The sequence below is a fragment of the Fundulus heteroclitus genome, chromosome 10 (genome assembly GCF_011125445.2).
Source record: "Fundulus heteroclitus isolate FHET01 chromosome 10, MU-UCD_Fhet_4.1, whole genome shotgun sequence".
NCBI classification, from domain to species: Eukaryota; Metazoa; Chordata; class Actinopteri; order Cyprinodontiformes; family Fundulidae; genus Fundulus; species Fundulus heteroclitus.
Window position 1 is genome coordinate 11,171,995 of NC_046370.1, and position 13,188 is coordinate 11,185,182.

Genomic DNA, 13,188 nt, shown 5'->3' on the forward strand with positions numbered 1-13,188 from the left:
CTGACCCAACTGTCTGTTTCTTCCCACACTGGTGGCTTCTTTATCGCTGTCATCTTTATGACTCTTCCTTTGTCATCGTCTGTGTCTTTTAAAATTGGGTCAACATAAAAGGGCTGTTGGATGTGGATGGAGGCTGGAGCTGAACCGGAAGGCACACTGAACTTATTATCCAGCTTGAAAACGCCTGATAACCACCATCCATCTTGTCACGTTATGTTTGAACTTTCTGAATAAAACGGCTAAATTGTGGTTCGACTGAAGCCTGTGGCGGCTATAGTCTTTCCCACAGAGGATGACTACCAACGTGCTCAGGTCGGTGCCGCTGTGTGCTGTATTTACTTTGCTCTGACAAGGCCACGCAGCAAAGACCTGATTGTTTGAAGCCATGGTCAAGTTCACACATTGACAGTTTAACCACAGTGACAAACACCCCCCCCTCTCTTCTGCTTCGTTTCTCATGTGAGAAACAAAATCAACATCAGCTCCAGGCAGCTGATGTATGGGTGTGATCATGATACACGCTGTTCCTATAGCACAGCCAGTACAGCCGGTCCTGTAGTGTTAAAACCTCTGAGGGGGTATAATGTTTGCCTTGTGCAACGAACGGAAACAAAAGAGAAACCCGTGTTGTGACAGCTGTAATCGTCATTTAATGATGCTCTAAATGATGGGCAGAATATTTCCTACAGGAAGGTTTTAATGCTCAGCTTTGACGCTCCATCAGTCTGTCAGTTAATGTAAAAATCATCATTAGTTGGAGGGGAAATAAATTTCACCGAGGCTTGGAGAAGGTTTGTTCTGTGGACATCCCTAGAGGTTCATTAGAAAGCATTAGTGAACAAACAGCATCAAAAAGACCATGGAGCACAACAGATAGGTCCAGGATAGGGCTGTGGCGAAATATTTAGTGCAGAGTTAAGTTAAATGCGACGTACCAAGCATCGATCCTCTCATGGAGCACTGCTAAGCCCATTTTATCAAGGGGAACTGCAAACATGTCAAGACGTTTCTGTCCACCTGAGCTCAACGGCAGAGCACGGAGAGCTTTGATCAGAGAAGCAGTTAAGGGGCCCTGGAGGTACCTCTGGAGGAGCTGAGGAGATCCATCGCTCAGGTGGCAGAATCTTCCAATGGGACCACTCTTCGTCTTACACGCTCCTCAAATCAGGCTTTGATAGAAGAGTGGCATTAAGAAAACATGTGTTGAAAGAAAGTTTGCTCCAGCCTTGTTGCAGACCCAGAAAAAGTTGTGGAAGTAGGAGGTCTGGACGGATGAAACCAAAATAAAGCTGGCCCTCAACATGCAACCCCCACAGAGAAACATGGCAGGGAAGTATTATGTTTTTCTTCAGCAGAGACAGATAAGCTGTTGAGAGTTGATGGGAAGACAGATATAACTAAACGTAAGCCTAAATTAACATCTGATGATAATAATAATTACATTGTAAGCCAGATGAATAATTAAATTAGACCCCCTAATGGTGTAGATTGTCATCCATGCTAGACATGACAAGGCCTTAAGTAAAAAACAAGTCAGCAATCAATTTGCAACTGAAGTGCAGATGGCTCTCTTTTAAAGATGGCGGTGTGAGTTTTGGACAGAGAAGATGGGTGGTTTAACAACGGAGTGAAAGAAGCCATCTATATTGAGCATGAAAAAACAAATATGAACAAAGGAAGTGGCCTCAGGTTTCCATCTTTCTAACAGCTATGATGCAGCCCCGACACGTGTCCCCAGGCGGTTTTACAGCAATTCACACCTTTAGACACGTGCCTAAAACAACTCGCATGGCATCGTTTTATAGACATGTCAGATTGACAAGACACAATGACCCAAACACTGAACTGAGCAGAAGGTAAGACCGGTGACTAATGACCTCAACAGCTCTAGTAGTGTGATTGTTCTGACTACAATTTATAGGCTTGTACTTCTACTCCATGTTCAGAACTGATTAAGCCTTTGGGATGAGAGATGAAACACCTTCAAGAAGTAAGAAAAGAAGTCCAGTTGTCATCTACCAAAGCACCTGGGACAGTTTGCAGCACCAGTATTTGGACCAGCAAACATCCAGGATGAAATTAACAAAGGGGTTTTACAGAGAAAAAAGGTCAAGTACATAATTATACGTCTAGTAGGAGTGCCAAAATAATCATTGTCTCAATATAATCTGCAGAAAAAAAGAATTATTCAAAGATACACATTTGCATTGAAAGCTATATAAACCAACACCTTTGCACAAATCATCGCACATCTGTGCAGCATTGCATTAGCAGAGATGTTTTTTTAATTGTGTCTGAGTGATTGTTGTCTAAAGGAGCTATAAGTAATACTGACCTTGTGGCTCAAATCAGTACAACACCTTACCAATCACAACAATCTAACATCTCGTTTTTAAAAGTTGTGTTGCTGCTGTGAAGTTTTACTTACACAGGGTAGGTGTATGCTGTTGTATTCTGTTCTATTTCTGATCTTACTGGCTTCCATGTTTGCAGGCTGCTGCTTTTTTTTGCCAAGATAAAATACCAAATGCTGCGCTCTGTGTTGGGAACCCTGGGAACTCTCATCTGATTGGTTCAGGAACCATGAAGTAAACGCGAGCTACACTGAACCGATGCAGTTCCGGACCGTATCTCTAGGTTTGAACGGAGAAAAACGTGACTAAGACATTGTTGATGGAGAGGACCGATTGTTTATAGGGAATGTTACTTCCATCCCAGGTGACAAATGAAAATGATTTAGGTATATTTTACAGTAATTATCTTACCTATAGCTCCTTTAATTGTTTGCTTATTATTGCTAGCTGTACAACAAATTTCCCTGCAGGGACAATAAAGACTCATTGAACCTTGATCTGCTGCCGGAAGTTTAGACTCTGCTAGCATGTCAGCTACAGCCACAAAAACCAATGCAACCCTCTTTATCGACAATACCACCAGAGAAGTGTTGTTGAGAGGAACTTTCCTTTCAGCCACATGTACAAAAAAAAACCTAAATTCTGAGGGATGGTGTGCTATCGCTACAAGCAAATGCTGCGACTTTGATGTTTAGGACAGGGTTGCCACCTGTCCTGTAAAGTTCGTAATCGTCCTTTCATTTGGAAGCCATATTTATTCCGTATTTGCATAAATGTCCAAAACATATCTGGCACACACACACACACACATCAACAATAATGAACAAAATAAAACACAGGAAATACTAAGGCAAGCCAAACTGTTGTGGAGGGATCTACACAGGACCCCCCCGGCCTCCTCAGGACCGGCGCTGCCTGCTTTTGCTGCTGTCATGGTTGCCTAGAGACAGACACCACACACCCGTGCTGCTCTCGACTCCCGTGCCTCTGAAAACTGTTCACTACACCCGGTACTTCACCGAGTCCTCAGAAGGGGAGACCCATGCAATAATAAAGACGTGAGTGGGAGTGAGACCCATCAGTGGCTGGAGGAGTACAGGGGAGGAGTACAAGGCGAGCTGTAAAATGTTTTGCCGAGTGTTTTTGTCAGTGGCACACGGTGAGTTGTCTGAGCTCAGACGGCATGCATCAGAGGAGCAGCAGCAGCGCAGACACATAAAAAAGCAAAAGACCCAAGCATCAGTGTCAAAGTTCCAACTCGTGGAAAATTTGCCGCTGAAAATAGATGTCTTCATTTCAAGCTCTCTGAAACAAAGAGATTCACTCAAAGAGTTGGCACTTCCAAGAAATTCTACGTCATATCACAGCAGGGTGGATCTCCTTTATTCCAGTAATTACCCGGCTAATGCAATCCTGTATTGCAGTTTAGACTTATTTCATAAGCCATGAGAAGAAGTGTCCCAAAAAAAACGTTGTTATATATTTCGTCATTGTTTGTTGAATTGGAACGGGTATGATTAAGTCTTTATTGATCCTAATGTAACAGTACTTTATATGAAGCAATGTTTGATAATTAAGCTTTATGTATGACTAACCGCTTTCTTGACCCTCCCTTTACCAAAAAGCCCAGCATAAAATAAAACATACCATTGCTGTGGGCTCTCCAAATCAAGTTTGGCCAACTTAGGCCATCGCGGTCATTGAGCTGTGGTGGTCTTGTTTTCATTTCTGAAAAGTGGCAACCCTAGTTTGAGAGCAATGTAAAAAGATCAGTAAAGCTTGTGGAGGAGAGACAATAGCAACACACAAAAAATCTCTTCTGAAAAGTGTATTAACTAAGACGACTCAGGCAAACCTCCAGACCATGTCAAGCTCACGGAAGAGAACTTTGTAGATTACGGAGAACCATACACTAAAGAAGTCTTGTTAGCTCAGCCCTTCAAATGCATCAGCGGGACATATTTATATGGTTATATTACTGTGTATGTGAAACATCTTGACCAATCATAGACCAGTCCGTGCTTGGCCTCAATCCTTGGCTCGCTCAGCCGATCTTCTGGCACTTTCCAGATATGCTTTCCAGAACCCATTAAAACAGCATGACACAAAAGGAAGCATGTTATCTATCAAACACAGAATCAACATTGCAAGAACTTGGCGAGATATTTAGAATTTCCAAACTCCACCTCTTGAAAGGTCTACATGCTCTTTTGACTGACATTTCATTGTTTGCGAGCTTTGCAACAACAATCCCTTCTATTCCACCACAAGCTCCGGTATCTGCAACAGTGAATGAGTAAACCTCCTGGGCAACATTAGCTATCGCTGTTTAAATAGTAGCTTCACAGAAACAGAAACTGTCCAAGCCGACAGAGCCGAATCCACACAGGAAAATGTTAATCAGCTGACGGTTCAGTTGGCTAATACATAGTGAAGCAATGGAACAAACCAGTTTAACCCATTCATTACTCCTCCATTTATTGGTAAAGCTATTGGAAGCTAATGTGGCTAGCAATAATGGTAGAGACAGACTGAAACTAGCAATTAGAGCAGAAAAAAGTAAAAAGCCTGATCCTACTGTTGAGCACAAAAGAAAGTAAAAGCAAAATTTTCAAGAAGACAGAAATTGTAGAGGGTGACGGCTGAGTGCATTTGCATGGATCGTATCCTTGTTTACACTGTAAATATATGATTTGTATGTGCCAGGTACTTGTTTGTTTTGAAATGAAATGATTCATTATTTGTCCCTTAGTTGTAAAATGTATTTTTACCATCAGAAAGTGGAGGCACACAGTTGAACACTAAAGATAAGCAATTTTTATAAAATGAAATAACTGCGAGATTGAACCAAGGATAAATACTTCCACAAAGGATATTAACACTATTAGTGATATTATGTCTACTGTTTCGCAAACAAGGAAGAAACAAATTATAGAATTCTCTAAAAGAGGATTCCATTGTCCCCTACTTATTGGTTGAGCCCTTGGTAGGAGTTAGTTGAGTTTATCAAGTTGGACTTCTTAATATTTTTTGCTCTTAACCAGAAGTAAACCTGTGCCTTCAAAAAATGTTGCTGCAGTATAGCAAAAATGGTACTGAGTATTTTTATTTGTTCGGTATCGAATTAAAACATTTATTATTGTGACAACCCTGCTGTATGGTAATCCTTTACCCACAGTAGCATCCTCACATAAATGATACTCCATATACAAGAATCTGTGGTTTGACTTAATGACAGCGAAACTTGTACATCCAAGAAGCCGGAGCATTGTTGTCCTGTGGAATGATGTTGGAAAAACTACTGATAATTACTAATGTGCCGTAGAGTTCATCCTCTACTTCTAACTGTCAGACTTAAAACTGGGTTTATTCTTTTTGCTGTATCCATCTTCTACTTTCTACTGAAAACTTATTTTTTAAGACACCGTTGTCTTGCAAGTAGCTCATGGGCTGCATGCACAATACTGTTCATCAGATAATGAACATGTTGCTACAGAGTCATTCAAAAAAAAAGTTAAAAAAAGTTAAAAAACAAAGCAACTGGACTTGTTTTTCGTAGTTGAAGACGTTTTGATGGGGGGGGGAAAACTAATTACAATGCATCAGATGACATGTAACAGCTCTTTAGAGACACGCGAGAGCCATAAGAAGATGAGAAAAGACATGTTTGTTAGACACATATTCAATCTTTCTTCACATCAAAAATTACACTTAATAAATCAGTGTTATATCTTTGGCCTCCCTCGCTGACTGGTGCCCGGAACTCTGCTTTATGAAATGCAACCATACAGGCAGTATATCATGTTTAGTATTTTCCAGTTACCCACTCAGAGCACTGGAACTGAAACCACGTACACAGTTGAACTCCTACACATTTTTCTACAATAATAGGTTCAATTTACTGGTTTTTTTTTTTTAACTGGCTGGATGTTTGTTGAAATAAACTGAAAAGTTTGAATGTAAGATCAATTGGAAATTAATCACAAACAGTGCTTCTACGTTTAGCTAAAGTGTGGACACAAATTTGTGTTCACATCTTAACTTAAAAAAAAAAAAAGAAAAAGCTGCAAAAATGTGAAAAAACGTGGCTCAGTTTCATGAGCCAACAGGTGATGGGCTCCTGCTGTTTCTTTTATCCAGTTTGTAGAGGAAGCTGTTTTCTTGGAAGGTGGGATGTGAAGCTAGATTGTGTTTATTTTAAAAGTACATCAAAGGTTTGTGTCTGTGCTGGTTTGAATGGCTCAGTGTGCATCCTGCTGGAGTAGAGTCAGCTGGACAGACATCTCAGACTTCAGTGGATTGTCTGTGTAATTAATGCTGCTTGGATGTTGAGCCCAGAGGTTGAGTGATTTAAGCTTTCCTCCTTTATGAAGTCTGAAGAAATTCCATGTGCGGTTTTGTTTAGCAACTTTGGTTACTTTGATGATAAAAGGGAATATTCTTGTTTGTGTGTTTTGTTAAGGGGGGAGAAATCGTCATTTAAAGCAGGTGGTTCAATACACTGGTTTAGGAGGTCAACACAGCACTCAGCTGCATTGTGCACGACATATTCTGACCCGAACTGATAAGATGCTGAGCCTCTCCAGTGTTATTGACATAAAATGACTATCTGGACAAAAAAGAAAAGAAAAAAAAAACGTGACAAATAAAGTAATGTGTCAACTCCACAAAAGTGGTGGGGGGTGGGGTGGAAGAGGGGGTTGTCTCAGCTGCAGATTCCACCTCCCAATTTTAAGCCTATTGTTGCAGTTCTGTCACATTTTATCTACTGTATAAAACGGTGATTTGATTTTAACAAACAAACTCACAGAGGTTTATAAACTCAACAGTTTTCCAAAGATGCTTTAAGCTTTTTTCTGTATTACATCATGCATAGCTAAATTAAAGGGGCCTAGTCATGTTCTAGGACTTTATGAAATTGTATGATTATGATTGCATGCAAAGGTTTCCTAATAAAATGATCATGCCTTGTTGGCTTATTTTATTTTATTTCTGTATTTCCAGCTTTGTTTTTGCTCTTTTTGTTGGTACACAAAGTGCTTTTACCTCAACACCACATAACCTGAAGTATGATTTTGCGCATGCTTGCAATAAGTAAACAAGGAGAGGCAATGGAGACCACGGCCATACATATATGACGTTATAATGATGCTGTAATGAATATATATATGAATTCTTACCTGTGAAAGATGATGCCAGTAGATCTGGTTTGTGCTGTGAATCGCTTGGTACAATTCCACACAGCACATGGATGAGACGTCTTCTCCGAATGGCTCCACTTTGCCACATCAAACATGGAGGCGACGTCGACTTGTGATTCACCACACAACGAGGCATCGACTTATATACATTCTGTGATGGAGCCGAGCGAGTCAGCAACATCCAGCAGAGGAGCAAAAAGAAAGAGTAAGTAACCCTAACCCTGCAGCTCACTTTACACGCCAAGCCGTCACTTTACTGTGAGGCATTGCAGAACGGTCTACTGGCTAGTAGCTGCAACAATTGTCGCCATCTTGCTTTCTGGCAGATGGCACAGTGGTGTTTATGTATAGTTTTATTTTAGGATTAATACATATATTACATTAATTAATGGCAAATTCATGTGACAAAGCCCCTTTAACACATGCATAAAACACACATGGCAGAACCCGTAACCAAGATAGTAGGTTTTGATTTTTGTAGAATTAACAGCAACATAAACATGTGCACTCTGAACCAAAGAAGTATGAGCTACATTGTATGTTGCAATGCTCCAGTAATGTCTTTCACTCACATGTGAGAACTGACGTTTTTGGAGCTTAGATGTTAATTACAATCAGCAACAAGGATGACGGTGCTACAGTATTTTATAGCTTTAGGGTGTGTATGCGATATCTACTGCAGTGTAAGGACTTTTCTGATTATTCTAGAGTGTGTTTCTGTGACCCAGACTGTTTATAGAATATTAGCATTCATGGCCGCAGCACGTTTGAGCAGGTAATTTAAAAACGTGTCCTGATGTTTCCTCAGAGTTTTGCATATTGTTTATTTTATTTTGCATTTATTTTACTGCCTTATTAAAAATAAACCACAGCAAAGCTGAAGTAAAATATTTTGCAGATCTTGAAAGCAATTTTGATGAGTGTTCCCAGAGATGCACGGAAAAAGTGAATGGTGACCGGATCGATTCTGCTTCTCTTTCTCAATCCCTGCTGCTGAAAAATATCCCCCAGCATGATGCTGCCCCCTCTGTGTTTCACTGTGGGGATAGCGCTCTTAGGGTGATGAGATGTGTTGGGTCTATGCCAGACATAGTGTTTTTCTTGGTGGCTGAGAGAGACCATATGCGATATCAGTCAGTAAATCTGCTGCCTTTTTAGCTATGCATATGACTTTTTTGCCTACTTGTACTTTGCAAGGAACTAAATTGAGCTGGGTTTGTGTTGCAGTTGGATTGCGTTAGAATTTGTAATTGGATTGAACTCATTTTCTGACCATATAAATGTGTTAGAATAAGGTTGATTAATCTTATTTGAGCGCTGCCCTTATTGGATTCTATATATTTTGATTTAAATTGCCTTATAAGGGACCAGATCACAAAGCCCAAGACATGCACCAATAATTTGTCGCATACGCTTTTTAAAATTTTCACCAGACAATTTTTCATATCCAATCTAGTCAGATTTCCTGAAAAATAAGTTTTAAAAGCATATTTGCCTGATGATCCAATGGAGGTATATAATAACACTTGTAGTGCACTTTTGTCGCCACAGTGTCATGTTACCACTTTCGTAAGAGCTGCATGATTGAATTATTGCAGACATAAGCTGTCTCTTCAGCGGTTTTACTGTGCCAGTAGGCTCCGCTGTGAAAGAGAGCACGAGAGTGGGAGAGCGAATTTAACAAGTCATGACGAAAGCAGTAGAGCTTCAAAAAGACGTGCAGAAGATACCATCTGTGAAGACTGGCTGACAAGATCTTTGAGTTCATTCTTAGAATAGTAATGCCCCCCGTTTCTGCGTTCTCCTGTCTATCACTTACAGCCACACTCAAATGTCTGATAACACAAATTATCTAAATTAAACCAATAATTTATTAAAAATAAAGCACTTCTCTCTTCTATCTCTTTGAATTAAAAACACTTATTTTAATGCAGCTGACAGGGTGGCTTTGTTGATGCATCTTCATGGGATTAACAGTAGTAAAAGAATTTTAAAGGGCGAACATTATTATCAATGTTGAGTAATTACTGACTTCACTTTATAAAACAATGTGTGGATATCAGCAGAGCATTGTGTTGATATACTACCAACACACAAAAAGTGAAAAACACACAAAACACGGATTTCTTACCTTCCGAATGGCATGCGTCTCCTTCTGTTGGCTCTGCTGAATTAAATCTGGCCAAAACGGTCCAGGAACAGGATACTTCAGGTCTCAAATATGTCAGCATATTTATTAGGTGTTTATTGTGCTCGACACAAGTTGGCAAAATAACAAAATCTCATTAAAATCAGTTTAGAAATGTTCTTTGACCTAAACGCTTTGGGATGTTTAATAGGATTCATGTCTTTGCACATGGAAATGGGGATGAAACCATCATTTATTTGCTTTCACAAATGGCACGAACATTTTCTGCATTTTCATTTGTGAAGGTTGGGTGCTGACTCAATCCTTTTCAGTGCTGCCATCAAGCTGCAACACAATCATTGGACATATCCCCTTTAGAAAAGATTGATTTTTTTTTTTTTGTTCAAGAAAAATAATCTGTTTCCCATTTCCAAACGCTTTCAATCACGAGGTTGTGAAAGCATCCAAATGGGATCAGGGCTGTTCGGTTTTAGAGAGGTGTAACTCCAAAAGGCTCCTCTCATTGAAAAGCGATGACAAGGCCTGTTTTTCACGCCTTTATTATTGTAGGTTTTCTTTTTTGTGCCATTTTTGAAATACAAAAATTAATTTTCTTCATCACGGAGTTACACTTCATGTAACTAACTTTGTTTGTCTAGTAATCTCCACACAGTAATTCTTCTGTTGACTCAGTTTGTTCAATTCTTGGAAAAGGATCATATTCTTAGGTTCAAGAAATCTATCTCAATCCAGGAACCGGCTAATTTCCCTGTAAATCTCTAATACAGTAAATACAATATTTATAGAGCACTTTAAAAATAACCCTGTTAACTAAATTGCTTTACACTGATAAAATCTCATTGTCAGAAATACCATTGTCAGATGATAACCATTGTTCCATAACTTTTACCATGTTAAAAGATTTTTTTTAAGTCTATCAGCACACGATAACTAGACCTACACTAATTAATGAGACAAATGATCAACAAGTCACATAAAAACAGAGTAAATGTGTTATTGCCCTAGGACTTTAGCTTGACATGAAAACATTGTATTCATGCGAGTTTATATTGCACTGCAACTGTATGCGCCCAGGTTTCAAATAGCTGCTATTAAAACATGCTTAAGTATGTTTTAGACCAAATTAAATGCCAACTTGGGTTCATAACACAAATGCCCAGAACAATCAGACAATAGTTTCCAAAAAACAGACATAAAAAGATTTCAGCAAAGTGGTCACAACTCAGGCCACCCTGGCTCCTTTTCCAGATTGTGTTCGAAAGAAAACGGAAAGCTTTGTTGAGTCGGGCCAGTACGCGTGCTTAGAGGTCAATAAAAAGACGCTCGTTTGTTAGGGCTGATGCATAATTCATGTGACCTCTTTGCTCACCCTGAGTAACATTTTTTTCCAGCACGGGGTGGTTGTTGCTATGGATCCAGGTTTCTGAGGAAGTGAAAATTGTCAACAAAGAGGCGTTTTGTTACTTAGGGCTTGTTTTATTTTTGTTTTCCATAAAAGAAATGGTAATGTGTTTCAAAATTAGCTCAGATGCAGTAATTTTACTGTTGCCTGACATTTATGAAAAGTCTGGTCAGTGTAAGCAGTTCATATAGCATATGACACAATGATTTAGGTTGTTCCATAGTGGTTACAGTTTAAAGCAGGGCTCTTCAACCTTGGTCCTAAGGGCCCACTGTCCTGCAATGTCTTGGGTGTTTCCCTTCCTCCCCACACATCGGTGATTAACAGGCCTCTATGGTCCTTGATGGCTGCTGAGGAGGTCATGCAATCATTTGATCTAGGTGTGGTGGAGCAGGGACACATCTAAAACATGCAGGACAGTGGGTCCCGGGGACCAGGGTTGAATATCCCTGGTCTAAAGTGTGTATAACATATCTCCAATCTTTAAAAGTGTCCACAATTAATATATACCTGTGTGGCTAGTGGTGCAGAGGACATGGTTATGCCTGTCGCTGGAGCCTAGCTCAAAGCTGGGGCGAAGGGCGCACACCTCGAAATAATGCTTGATGCAAGAAGTAGTGATTGTGTTTCTGGCTGTAGCCAGAATGGTGTGTAGCTGCCAAAAATTTCATTGGGCACCTAATTTCCTGATGAGGAGAGGAATAAGCCGTGATGCTATTGTCGAGTTGGGAGAATTTTGGCTCTTTAGCCAGAGGTAAGAGCAACGTACCGGCTTGTCACACAAAAAAACTGCTTCAGCCTAGACATGCTGAGGTGTCTCTCTGTGTTGTCCGCTGTCAAGTTGTAAGATTTTGAACCTGGGAGACGACTGCCCTGTTTGTACCTCCTTTATGGTGTCATCTAACGTATGGACGGGTTTGGAAGCCTAGCAGATCTTACATGAACTGCTAATTTACAGGACCTTGAAGCTGTATAGTTAAAGATGTGAAAGAGGACATAGCTAGCAAATTAACTTGTTTTGAGCTTAAATACATTTTGTTGTGTACGTTGGAGTCTCTACAAGTGCAGGACATGTGAATGTAGTCTGTTCAGATGCTGCATAGATACATTTAAACTCTGTCTGGGTCACATTCAAACTGTTTTCTCTATTCCATTTTTTTATTATTCCATCGCTGTATTTGTTGTAGAACTGCTAAACAAAGTCATGGACTTCCAGCTTACCAATTAAAACCATTTATATGTTTTTCGACCTGATTTCGTAGACCAAGATAAGGAATGCAGAAGCTACAAGCGGAAAAGTCAAAGTTCAGTTATTGGCCGTATTAACTCACACTATTCATTACACTGTTTCCCAGCATCCTACAAAAATGGCCAAACAGAGTGGAGTACTCTGTGGCCTGGAGGGGGGCAGTGTCTCCTTTGCATTTAAAGAGACAGCACCAAAACGAGTTGCTCTCAGACACAGCTTAGAACTCACCTTGGAATTCAGACCAAAGCATTGCAGCTCCACTTTATATAGACCACAACTGAATGATTTAAACGTGAAAAGGAAGGCATTAAAAAGCTATCCTTACTTGCAAGCTGAATTCTTGCGGTATTTGTGCATTGACAAACACGTGAATCCGTCTTGTGCCGCTCCGGTTTCAACCGTTTGTGACCGAAGCAAAGATGGTTCAGGCCAATCATGTTGCAGTATTGTGGAATAAGGCGTGACATAGCGTTGCAAAAAAAACAAAAAAACAAGAGCGACTTAAATATGGCGATGCATGTGTAGCTACTGCTTTCACATCTGTTTTCTAAGAATCCACGATTTCTTCTTTCATAGAAGAACCGCAAGAAGTGTCTTGACTAACTTACCTTTTGTGGTTTCTCATAGCGCCTGCTGCTTATTTTTTTTATTTGATACCGTGATTGGCTAAAACCAACTTCTGAACGCCGGCACTATGTGTTGCTTTGCCCAATCAGCTTGTAGAATTCTGCTCCTTTCCCCAAACGGATTGAATCGGAGCAGTCCCAGACTGATAATGTGCAGAACGTGGCGTGCTAAACATGATCAATCTGGTTACCAGGGTTATTCAAAAG